The sequence below is a fragment of the Sphaerodactylus townsendi genome, linkage group LG05, assembly GCF_021028975.2.
Source record: "Sphaerodactylus townsendi isolate TG3544 linkage group LG05, MPM_Stown_v2.3, whole genome shotgun sequence".
Classification (NCBI taxonomy): Eukaryota; Metazoa; Chordata; class Lepidosauria; order Squamata; family Sphaerodactylidae; genus Sphaerodactylus; species Sphaerodactylus townsendi.
The window spans coordinates 3,482,756-3,495,014 of NC_059429.1; positions in this window are offsets into that span (position 1 = coordinate 3,482,756).

The window sequence follows — 12,259 nt, forward strand, 5'->3', positions numbered from 1 at the left end:
GGGGGGGGGGGGGGTGGGGGGGGGGGGGGGTGGGGGGGGGGGGGGGTGGGGGGGGGGGGGGGTGGGGGGGGGGGGGGGTGGGGGGGGGGGGGGGTGGGGGGGGGGGGGGGTGGGGGGGGGGGGGGGTGGGGGGGGGGGGGGGTGGGGGGGGGGGGGGGTGGGGGGGGGGGGGGGTGGGGGGGGGGGGGGGTGGGGGGGGGGGGGGGTGGGGGGGGGGGGGGGTGGGGGGGGGGGGGGGTGGGGGGGGGGGGGGGTGGGGGGGGGGGGGGGTGGGGGGGGGGGGGGGTGGGGGGGGGGGGGGGTGGGGGGGGGGGGGGGTGGGGGGGGGGGGGGGTGGGGGGGGGGGGGGGTGGGGGGGGGGGGGGGTGGGGGGGGGGGGGGGTGGGGGGGGGGGGGGGTGGGGGGGGGGGGGGGTGGGGGGGGGGGGGGGTGGGGGGGGGGGGGGGTGGGGGGGGGGGGGGGTGGGGGGGGGGGGGGGTGGGGGGGGGGGGGGGTGGGGGGGGGGGGGGGTGGGGGGGGGGGGGGGTGGGGGGGGGGGGGGGTGGGGGGGGGGGGGGGTGGGGGGGGGGGGGGGTGGGGGGGGGGGGGGGTGGGGGGGGGGGGGGGTGGGGGGGGGGGGGGGTGGGGGGGGGGGGGGGTGGGGGGGGGGGGGGGTGGGGGGGGGGGGGGGTGGGGGGGGGGGGGGGTGGGGGGGGGGGGGGGTGGGGGGGGGGGGGGGTGGGGGGGGGGGGGGGTGGGGGGGGGGGGGGGTGGGGGGGGGGGGGGGTGGGGGGGGGGGGGGGTGGGGGGGGGGGGGGGTGGGGGGGGGGGGGGGTGGGGGGGGGGGGGGGTGGGGGGGGGGGGGGGTGGGGGGGGGGGGGGGTGGGGGGGGGGGGGGGTGGGGGGGGGGGGGGGTGGGGGGGGGGGGGGGTGGGGGGGGGGGGGGGTGGGGGGGGGGGGGGGTGGGGGGGGGGGGGGGTGGGGGGGGGGGGGGGTGGGGGGGGGGGGGGGTGGGGGGGGGGGGGGGTGGGGGGGGGGGGGGGTGGGGGGGGGGGGGGGTGGGGGGGGGGGGGGGTGGGGGGGGGGGGGGGTGGGGGGGGGGGGGGGTGGGGGGGGGGGGGGGTGGGGGGGGGGGGGGGTGGGGGGGGGGGGGGGTGGGGGGGGGGGGGGGTGGGGGGGGGGGGGGGTGGGGGGGGGGGGGGGTGGGGGGGGGGGGGGGTGGGGGGGGGGGGGGGTGGGGGGGGGGGGGGGTGGGGGGGGGGGGGGGGGGGGGGGGGGGGGGGGGGGGGGGGGGGGGGGTGGGGGGGGGGGGGGGAAGAAGAAGAAGAAGAAGAAGAAGAAGAAGAAGAAGAAGAAGAAGAGGAGGAGGAGGAGGAGGAGGAGGAGGAGGAGTTTGGATTTATATCCCCCTTTCTCTCCTACAGGAGACTGAAAGGGGCTGACAATCTCCTTGCCCTTCCCCCCTCACAACAAACACCCTGTGAGGTGGGTGGGGCTGAGAGAGCTCCGAGAAGCTGTGACTAGCCCAAGGTCACCCAGCTGGCGTGTGTGGGAGTGCACAGGCTAATCTGAATTCCCCAGAGAAGCCTCCACAGCTCAGGCGGCAGAGCTGGGAATCAAACCCGGTTCCTCCAGATTAGATACACAAGCTCTTGACCTCCTACGCCACTGCTGCTCCTGACATCCCACCTCCCCCACCATGACAAAACAACCTTTTTTTACACCAGGTCATCTCAAAGTCACCATCGCATTATGGAACATGCATCAACTCACAAATCTGAACACAGTCAGTGCATGGACCCGGGAGGAAGGACGAGGGACTAAAATGGCTGCAGCCCAGGGACATTTCACCCCGAACGTCCCTCTGGGCAGTTCGGTGGGATGTCTGGACAGCCTCTAGCAATCACCCATATTCTGAGCCAACTGGAATTTCCAAGCGGTCTTCAAGGGCCGTCCATCATTACAACATTCCAGAGGGTCTTCCTTTCCACAAAGGGCAATTATTACGGGGGACCCCGTGCCACAGAACGAAGCAGCAGTCATGACTGGAATGGCTTTCAAGGGGGGACACGTTTATAAAGAAAGGATCCCTCGATGGCTGTGAGCCATGATGGCTAAAAGGAACTTCCATTCCAAATGCTGGATTCCACTAAATACCAATTACTTGGGAAGGGAGCAACCGGGGGAGGCTCGAGCCTTCGCCGAAAACACGATTCTGGACTAAATGGCTCTTTGATCTTTCTGGCCCCCTCAGCACAGCAAGCGTATAACGGTTTGCAGTTGGGATAAAGGAACCCATTTTCCTGTTTTTTGGGTTCGCGTGCATCCACGCAGGCAGCAATTGGAGCCCACGGGAATATTTCCGGGTTGCTGTCTCTTTTTAAAATTTACTTCCCGCTGCTGCGTAGCTGTGCAGGCATGCCCAAAGGAGCCCCCCACCCCCACCCCCCGCACAGCCATGCTGATGTTTCATGATACAACTACCTGCACCTGCGGAGCTACGCAGAGGTCAGCTGCAACATTTTTTAAAAGGAAAATGGAGGTGAATAAAGCGCCCCCCTGCCTGGCTGTTCACTCGCAAGCAGCTGCAAGCTGGGATTTTTGAAAAAAATGCGCTAGTAGCGCAATTCTCAAAAAAAACCACAACCCAGTTTGGGAAATAACACAGGACAGACTCGTTTTAGGAGTGGGATCTGTGCAAAATCTCCCCCCCCACCAAAAAACAGGGGTTTTTTCCCCATCCTGCACCTGTCTTTATTGGCCTGTGTGAAAGGAGCTCTCTAAACAAAAATTTCACCCACACTAAATAATGCACTTTCCATCTACTTTTAATGCACTTAAGTAAAATCCAGTTGCAAAGTGTACTGAAAGTAGATTTAAAGTGCATTATTTAGTGTGGGTGAAAGTGATGTATCGCAGTGGTAGGATTCAAATAATTTAACAACGGGTTCCGAAAGGACTAAGTGGTGGGATTACAACCATTCTCTGAACTAGACAAAAAATTAGCAACCGGTTCTACCGAATAGGTGCGAATATGCTGAATCCCACCACTGGTGTAGGGTCTCCACAGAAGTCTTTCCCAATTTCACAACTCTATACCCCCTTATCTTTTTTCCAAGCTGTTGCCAACTCCTTTGGAATCTTACAGGTTAAAGATTTTTTTTCTTCATGTCCAGTTTTTTTTACTGGGCTTTGTGGGCCCATCCATTTGGCTGAAGCCTTCTTGTATGGAGGAGTTTCAGTTACATGAAGTGTGAATGTTCACGGGTGCACTGGTAACATCCTGTATAATAAAAAAAAATAGGTATAGTAGTAGGCAGGGGCGTACTGCCCAGGGGGACGTTCGGGGTGAAATGTCCCTGGGCTACAGCCATTTTAGTCCCTCGTCCTTCCTCCCGGGTCCATGCACTGACTGTGTTCAGATTTGTGAGTTGATGCATGTTCTATAATGCGATGGTGACTTTGAGATGACCTGGTGTAAAAAAATGTTGTTTTGTCATGGTGGGGGAGGATGGCTGCCCATATGGGGGGGGGGGGGGGGGGGCAGGAAACTCAGATTTTCCACCGGACTACATTTTCCCTACATGTGTGATCATGCTAATTTGTGTGTGAGTGCGCGTGCGTGCGTGCGTGCGTGCGTGTGTGCGTGTGGTGTTTTACAGATATGCAAGAGCCCACATGCTTGTCAGTAAAACATTGCACAAGAAGAATCCGGTTGCAATCCCATGTTGCTATTCGGGGGTTTCTTTTACACTGTTTGATCAATGTACCCGTGTAACACAGCAGGGCAAACATAATAAAATGAGCATAAGAAAATAAAAGGGGTGGCAAATGGCTCCTAGTTTTATCGGGGCAATAATTTTAAAGGTTCTCCTAAAATTATGTAAGCATGAAATGTAGTGCAAAGCAATGATACAAGAACAAGCAAAACAGCCACCTGAGATGCAGAACGGGAAGAGGAAAATCAGCTCCACATTGTATGAAAAGATGCTGTGGTAAGCCCAGAGCTCTGTGTGACTGTCACTTTAATTAAAAACCTCAGAAGGAGAAGCACATAATACTGCTTTTTGGCACAGCGGCGTAGTGGCTAAGAGCAGTGGCTAAGAGCAGGTGCACTCTGATCTGGAGGAACCGGGTTTGATTCCCAGCTCTGCCGCTTGAGTTGTGGAGGTTGATCTGGGGAATTCAGGTTAGCCTGTGCACTCCCACACACACCAGCTGGGTGACCTTGGGCTAGTCACAGCTTCTCGGAGCTCTCTCAGCCCCACCTACCTCACAGGGTGTTTGTTGTGAGGGGGAAGGGCAAGGAGATTGTAAGGAGAGAAAGGGGGGATACAGGAGAGAAAGGGGGGATATAAATCCAAACTCTTCTTCTTCTTCTTCTTCTTCTTCTTCTTCTTCTTCTTCTTCTTCTTCTTCTTCTTCTTCTTCTTCTTCTTCTTCTTCTTCTTCTTCTTCTTCTTCTTCTTCTTCTTCTTCTTCTTCTTCCTAATAGTAACAGAGCCCCCCAAAGCACTTGATGTGCGTAGAAATGGATCTGAGCGTGTGTAGAAATGGCCTGAACCTGACAATTGGGGGGTGGGGGGTGGTGAGCACTGGCAAAGGAACGGTAAGGCTTTCTTCTCTGCAGGTGTCCACCTATCGCGCTCCCACTGTCTGCTGCCTCGGAGCCACAAACAGCAACCCCTTATCAAGTGTGAAGCGTTCCCAGCTGTTTTAGGCTTTGAGTTAGAAAGAACTGTTTGGTTACAGGGGGGTGGGTGGGGAGCTTTGGGGAATATAGGCAAGTATTTTGCGTGGGACCTTCAGAATCGTCCTTGCTGATGTTTAACCTTTCGCTTCGAAATAAAGACTTTAGAGCAAATCTGCCACTGCTACCGTGTTTCCCCGAATATAAGACAGTGTCTTATATTAATTTTTGCTCCCAAAGATGTGCCATGTCTTATTTTCAGGGGATGTCTTATTTTTCCTGTGTTCTGTTCATCGGGCATGTTTCTAAACAAAAACTTTGCTATGTCTTACTTTCAGGGGATGCCTTATATTTCGCACTTCAGCAAAACCTCTACTATGTCTTATTTTTCGGGGATGTCTTATATGAGGGGAAACAGGGTATTATTTTCGGACCTGAGGTCTGACAGCCGCTGATAAACCTGTTCTCATCTCCACAGCATTCCCCCAAATAATCCGATATCTTGTTCGCGCGGCTTCTGTTCTTCCATCCCCACGAGCTGTGTTGGACGGACGGTGCACGGATGGGTCGTCTCCTTGTTGCGAGATTAGAGGATGGACAGAAGACGACTTCTCAGCATCTTCCGGCTTGTCCACACCCCTGATCGTCACAGTGGCGTTGGCTTCCACGGGTTCCTTTTCACGGAACGAATGGCAGCTCGATCCCTGCCAGCCCTGGTCTGGATCTAGACATGGCTCTGCAGCCGCCAAGCCAAGTGTTGAAGAAAAAAAAAGAAGGGGAGGGGGGAAGAGAGAGAAATTGGCCTTGGGTCTAAAACAAATGCATTGGAATGAATTTGCTGGTGTTCGCATGGCGTGCTATCCCTCCCCGGCACCCCCCCCCGCCCCCGCCCTCCTTTCCCCAGCCAGATCCCAGACTGAAGTCATTTGGCTGTGGTTTCTTTCGTCGCTGGAGTCGGATTCCTAGAAATCAAGAGGAATGTTGCAACATGGCGGAGACCTGAAGGCCAGAATGCCCCAGAGATGACGTCCGCAGAGGAGAATGTCAGCTGTAAGGGAAGCAGGAACCCCATAGATGCCCAGTGTAGGAGCATAGGTTTCGGGAATGGGACTATCTTATGAAGCTAGGACAGAGCAGCTGTCGGAGGGGGTGCTTCAGAGCCCATCTGGACATAGTCATTTCTGCTTCGATCGGTGGGCAACCGTTTCAGCCGTTCTTCTATTCCCACTGCTGTCAGGTTAGCACCTTTTAAGTTGTATATGAGGTTAAGAGTGGTAGACCATGATCTGGAGAACTGGGTTTTATTCCTCATTCCTCCGTATGAAGCCTGCTGGGTGACCAGTCATAGTTCTCTCAGGATTTTCTCAGCCCACGCGGAGGCCAGCCATGGCAAACCACATCCAACGTTTTGAAAACCCGATGGGGTCGCCACCAGCCAGCGGGGACTTGACGGCACGCACGCACCAACACATACTGATTTTATGATACTACAAGGGGTGTGTGGAATGTGTATTTTAACAGAGAAGAGTTCAGCATGAAGAATCTCTGACCAGGGGGAAGGGCCATTGAGATGGGGAGATTCGGATTTGGATCATAGTCGTGACATTTTGAGTCTAGAGCTGCCAATTAAAGTTGTTAATACTAGAACCAGGGGGCATCCATTGAAAATGCTGGGGGGGGGGGGGGAATTAGGACTAATAAAAGGAAACACTTCTTCACGCAACGTGTGATTGGTGTTTGGAATATGCTGCCACAGGGGGTGGTGATGGCCACTCACCTGGATAGCTTTAAAAGGAGCTTGGACAGATTTATGGAGGAGAAGTCCATCTATGGCTCCCAATCTTGATCCTCCTTGATCTCAGATTGCAAATGCCTGAGCAGACCAGGTGCTCGGGAGCAACAGCCACAGAAGGCCATTGCTTTCACCTCCTGCAGGTGAGCTCCCAAAGGCACCTGGTGGGCCTCTGCGAGTAGCAGAGAGCTGGACTAGATGGACTCTGGTCTGATCCAGCTGGCTTGCTCCTATGTTCTCTTATGTTCTTATGTTCTTGTTTTAGGTCCTTCTCCTTCTGTTGGTGCTCACATGAGAATTGCAGTTTGCAACAGACTCAGGGCTTCTATTTTAATTTCAGCATAATACGTCCTGCCTTTTTTGTGTGTCACCTCTGAGCAGGTGAGGTCTATGCCTCCCATTCTGCAGTCACTCACCTGGCCATCCATCAGTTTGCTTGTTTTATTTGCTGTCAAGTCACAGCTGACACATGGTGGCCCCCAGTTGGCCATGCTGGCAGGGGCTGATGGGAATTGTAGTCCATGAACATCTGGAGAGCCACAGGTTGCAGACCCCTGCCCTAGAGTTTTCAAGGCAAAAGGCCGTCAGATGAGGTTTGCCCTCGTCTGCCTCCACATGATGCCCCTGGTGTTCCTTGTGTCTCCCATCCAGGATTGAGGCTGAGAGTGTGTGACTACCCCAAGGGCACCCAGCAAGTTTTCATGGCAGGATCGGGACCCAAACCTGGGTTTCCCAGATCCTACTCTCAGCAGAAGTTCCAACCTCAGAATCAGGATGTTCTTGGGTTGAGAGCTGGAAGGGTTTATAGCACAATCCTAAGTAGATTTGAACCCTTCTTAGCCAGTGGCTTCCATGCATTGAAAAGGGTGTTGCTCTGCTTAGGACAAGCTGTTAGAGTGCGGACCTAGGACAGGAGACACGTGGGTTCTAGTCCTCCCTTAGCCATGAATTGTCTTAGAAGAAGAAGAAGAGTTTGGATTTATATCCTCCCTTTCTCTCCTGCAGGAGACTCAAAGGGGCTGACAATCTCCTTGCCCTTCCCCCCTCACAACAAACACCCTGTGAGGAAGGTGGGGCTGAGAGAGCTCCGAGAAGCTGTGACTAGCCCAAGGTCACCCAGCTGGCGTGTGTGGGAGTGTACAGGCTAATCTGAATTCCCCAGATAAGCCTCCACAGCTCAGGCGGCAGAGCTGGGAATCAAACCCGGTTCCTCCAGATTAGATACACGAGCTCTTAACCTCCTACGCCACTGCTGCTCTTCTTAGACTGGTCCTTTCCTCTGATTCTCACCTACCCCACAGGGTGGTTGTGAGGATGTGGCGGAAGCATCACCTACCCTGCAGCCGGCTCTTTGCAAGCAGCGCAGGGCCGTCGCCACCAGCTAAGCAAGTGACCTGGATAGCCCCAGATAGCTCCGTCAGCCCAGGTCAGTATTTGGATACCAAGGGATACCACGGTCATGATGCCGAGGCAGGTGATGGCAAACCACCTCCAAACATCTCTTTCCTTGAAATCCCCACCAGGGGTCACTGTAGGTCAGCTGTGAATCAACAGAAGACACAGAAATCGGATAGCGCTGTACAAATGAGTCACAAAGTCATTTGGACAATTTTGAGGGACTGGGGTTGGTACAACTGTGTATAGGTTGCGGCCAGATGCATCCTACTCTGACATCCTGGGCCATTGATGATGATGATGATGATGATGATAATGATGATGATGATGATGATGATGATGATGATGATGATGATGATGATGATGATGATGATGATGATTAATTCGATTTGATAAACCGCCCTACCCCCGAAGGGCTCAGGGCGGTGTACAGCAAACAACAGCAAACATAATAAAACAAATCGAATAACCCCAGTTAAAAGACAAAACCTTAAAACTATAGCAGCAGCATCCGTCAATAAATAATTAATAATTAATGATAATTTATTTATTTAATGTGTCATGTTAACACTTCTGCTTGGTTTCAGTTCCTTTTTTTTTTTTTAAAAAAAGAAGAATTCTAGTTGGTTCTACAGCCCAAATTCTATTTATTTGTTTTTATTTTATTAGTTTTATACCTCACTCTCCCTAGTTATGTTTGGGCTCCGGGCAAAAAATATCAGCAGTAAAAAATGTGGTGCAGTGGTTAAGACTCTAACCTGGTGAACTGGGTTCGTTTCCCCACTCCTCCACATGAAGCCTGCTGGGTGATGTTGGGCCAGTCACAGTTCTCTCAGAACTCTCTCAGCCCCACCTAACTCACGAGGTGTCTGCTGCAGGGAGTGGAAGAGAAGGGGACTGTCAGCTGCTTTGAGACTCCTGACGGAAGAGAAAAGCAGGATAAAAATCGAAACTCTTCTTCATAAATTAATTTGAAGCCCCGTCAGTCAAGATCCCCTATTTGTCACTACAAGTATTATGTTAACATTCTAGTTCCCAGGGTGACCCCCCCCTGGAGGGAGTAACATAAAGTAAAGCCAGAAACCAAACCATAATGAAATAGAAGAAGAAGAAGAGTTTGGATTTATACCCCCCCCCCCTTTTCTCTCCTGCAGGAGACTCAAAGGGGCTGACAATCTCCTTGCCCTTCCCCCCTCACAACAAACACCCTGTGAGGTAGGTGGGGCTGAGAGAGCTCCGAGAAGCTGTGACTAGCCCAAGGTCACCCAGCTGGCGTGTGTGGGAGTGTACAGGCTAATCTGAATTCCCCAGAGAAGCCTCCACAGCTCAGGCGGCAGAGCTGGGAATCAAACCCAGTTCCTCCAGATTAGATACACGAGTTCTTAACCTCCTACACCATAAATGATATGGAAGATAAATGATATGGAAGATATGGAAGATAAAAGCAGAGTAGGGAGGATGGTCGTGATATAACCATGGCTGCCCCAACCATAGGCCTGGTGGAGCATCTTTGACTGGGACGGCCACCATCTTTTTCATGTTTGACTGAATGCCCCATCCTGTTGGTTTTATTGACTCTGTGTGATCCACATTGGCAGATTCTGCACGGGCCATGAAGGGTGGTGTGCGGCTGATAAAAACGCCGTTGTGGGGGAGAACTATTTGCACGGCTGCTGCTGCTGCTTGAGCGGAGCCACAACGGCATCCCCCCCCCCCCCACAGCATTTTTGTGAATTGCTAAACAAGTGAGCCTTTTGGAAAAGCGAACATTACTGGATGGAAGGCGCTGTTTTCCGGCATGCCACTTAAAAAGAAACTTACCTCCTCCTCCCTGCACAGCTCTGTCAGGACGAGGGGACACGATCCCTGCCCCCAACCCCTGGGCCGTTGGGAGGGCCACGGGGTGGGGGTGGGGTGTCCCCTCGAACCAGTGGAGCTACACAGGGAGGAGGAGGAGGAGGAGGAGGAGGAGGAGGAGGAGGAGGAGGAGGAAAGTTTGTGAAAGCAGGAGGTGAAAGCAATGGCCTTCTGCGGCTGTTGCTCCCGATCACCTGGTCTGTTAAGGCATTTGCAATCTCAGATCAAAGAGGATCAGGATTGGTAGCCATAAATCGACTTCTCCTCCATAAATCTGTCCAAGCCCCTTTTAAAGCTATCCAGGTTAGTGGCCATCACCACCTCCTGTGGCAGCATATTCCAAACACCAATCACACGTTGCGTGAAGAAGTGTTTCCTTTTATTAGTCCTAATTCTTCCTCCCATCATACTTCTCCCATCATTTTCAATGCATGCCCCCTGGTTCTAGTATTGTGAGAAAGAGAAAAAAATTCTCTCTGTCAACATTTTCTACCCCATGCATAATTTTATAGACTTCAATCATATTCCCCCTCAGACGTCTCCTCTCCAAACTAAAGAGTCCCTACCAAATTTCATATTGAGTCGGGGGGTGGAGGCGCAGTTCCAGTCTTGGCTCTGTGGGGTCTAGCTTTAAACTCTGAGCCGTGCCTTGAAGCCAGCAGTCCAACACTGGAGCCAGCCAGGCGGGAGGCTAGCCTTGGACAGTAGGCTTTCCCCGGGCCAAGGTCAGCTTTATACCGCTAGCTCCATTTTGAAGTCCAAGCTCAGCCTTGAAGTGTATGCTCCGTGTGGACTTGTGGGTTGAAGGGGGCACACAGCTCAATGCTTGCCCCGGGAGACATCTTTAGAAGATACTGCTCTGCCCACCCACCATTGTTGCCACTGCATACTTCTGGCTCTTTCTCCCATGCTTGAATTTGCCCAGGTGGCAGGAGGGTGGATTCTCCCTGGCGTGGTGGGTGGCATGGAACCTCAAGGGCACGGGTGGAAGGGAGGGAAATCCAGCATCTCCTGGCTGTTGTGTTCACGCAGGAGCGCCTCCAACCTGGGACTGTGCAAAAGGATCGCCATGCCTTGTCCGGAGGTTTCTGCCTCGCTGTCTTCAACAAAGGAAATTTGAAAGGTCCAATGGTGAGGCGCAAAGATATCCCTCAACAGTTGGGGCATCTTTGTTAAAACCAGTTTGTAAGTCCAAAAGGTTGAAGTTGATGAATTTATCTGATTGGCTTGCTTTGCATATTCTAATTTATTTCCTGGTGACTTAATACTAGCTAAACTAAAACTACTGTAACCCTAAGAAACTTATTCTACTAATACAATACAAATAAAAAGGAATATCTTTAAGTGGATTCTTCTCCTGTTTTCCTATCTTAATGTAACTCTACAGAATCTTGGGGAAGAAGAACATCAGTAACACATTTCCATGACATTCACACATGGGTTATACCTGAATATGAGCTTTTGGGGTTCATACATGCTAATAGAACAGTTAAGAATCTCACACACGCTTCTATATAATCAAAGGAGAAAGGATAGCTTTACTAGCAATCTAAACAATATATATGTGTGTATATAGAACTAATAGAAAAATCTAATTCTTCCAATTTTTATGGGTAACAACAAGACGTTGTGTCTCAATGCCACTTACTTATTTACATATATATATAAACAAGGGGAGGGAAGGAGGCGTGGTGTAGCCCTATCTCACCAGATCTCACATGCTAACTAAGGTTGGCACTTGGGTGGAAGACCACCAAGGAAGACTCTCTAGAGCAGCGGTCTGCAACCCACGGCTCTGGAGCCGCATGCAGCTCTTTCAGCCTTCTACTGCGGCTCCGCATGGCCTGGAGGTTGGAGGGTAGTATGGGCGCGTCCCTCCAGTCCTCCAGAGCAGTGCTGGAAGGAAAGGTGAGTGGAAGGGCCTAACCAGAGGTGGCTCCGTGTGTAAAGGCGCCTCTTTTCGTATCCCCTCCACTCACCTTCCAGTGCTGCTCTGGAGGGCTGGAGGGATATGCCTACGCTGCCCTCCGACCCCTGGAGGTCGGAGTGTAGCATGGGTGTGTCCCTCCAGAGCAGCCGCCATCCCCCCTCTGCTCCACAGAGCAGGTGGGCAGGGGGGGTTTCCCTACCCGGCACCGCTGCCTCCCACAGCGCGAGAGGTGGCAGCACCAGGCAGGCCAAGAATGCCATTCCCCCTCTGCCCCACAGAGCAGGTGGCTGCCTGCTCCATCGGGTTTCCCTGCCCGATGCCTCTGCCTCTCAGCGCTGAAAGGAAAGGTGAGTGGAGGGGCCGAACCAGAGGCGGCTCCATGCGGAGCCACCTCTCCGGCTCGGTAGATCTTCGGGGCCATGGAAAATGGGTCCAAATGGCTCTTTGGGTGGTAAAGGTTGCCGACTCCTGCTCTAGTGGAAGGCATTCGCAAACCACCTCTGCTTCTCACTGGCTTTCAAAAGCCCATCACTAATTGCCTGAAACTGGCTGCAACTTGACGGCACTTTACAAGCACACCCATCACATCCAGCTACACGTTCACATGCCACTGAGC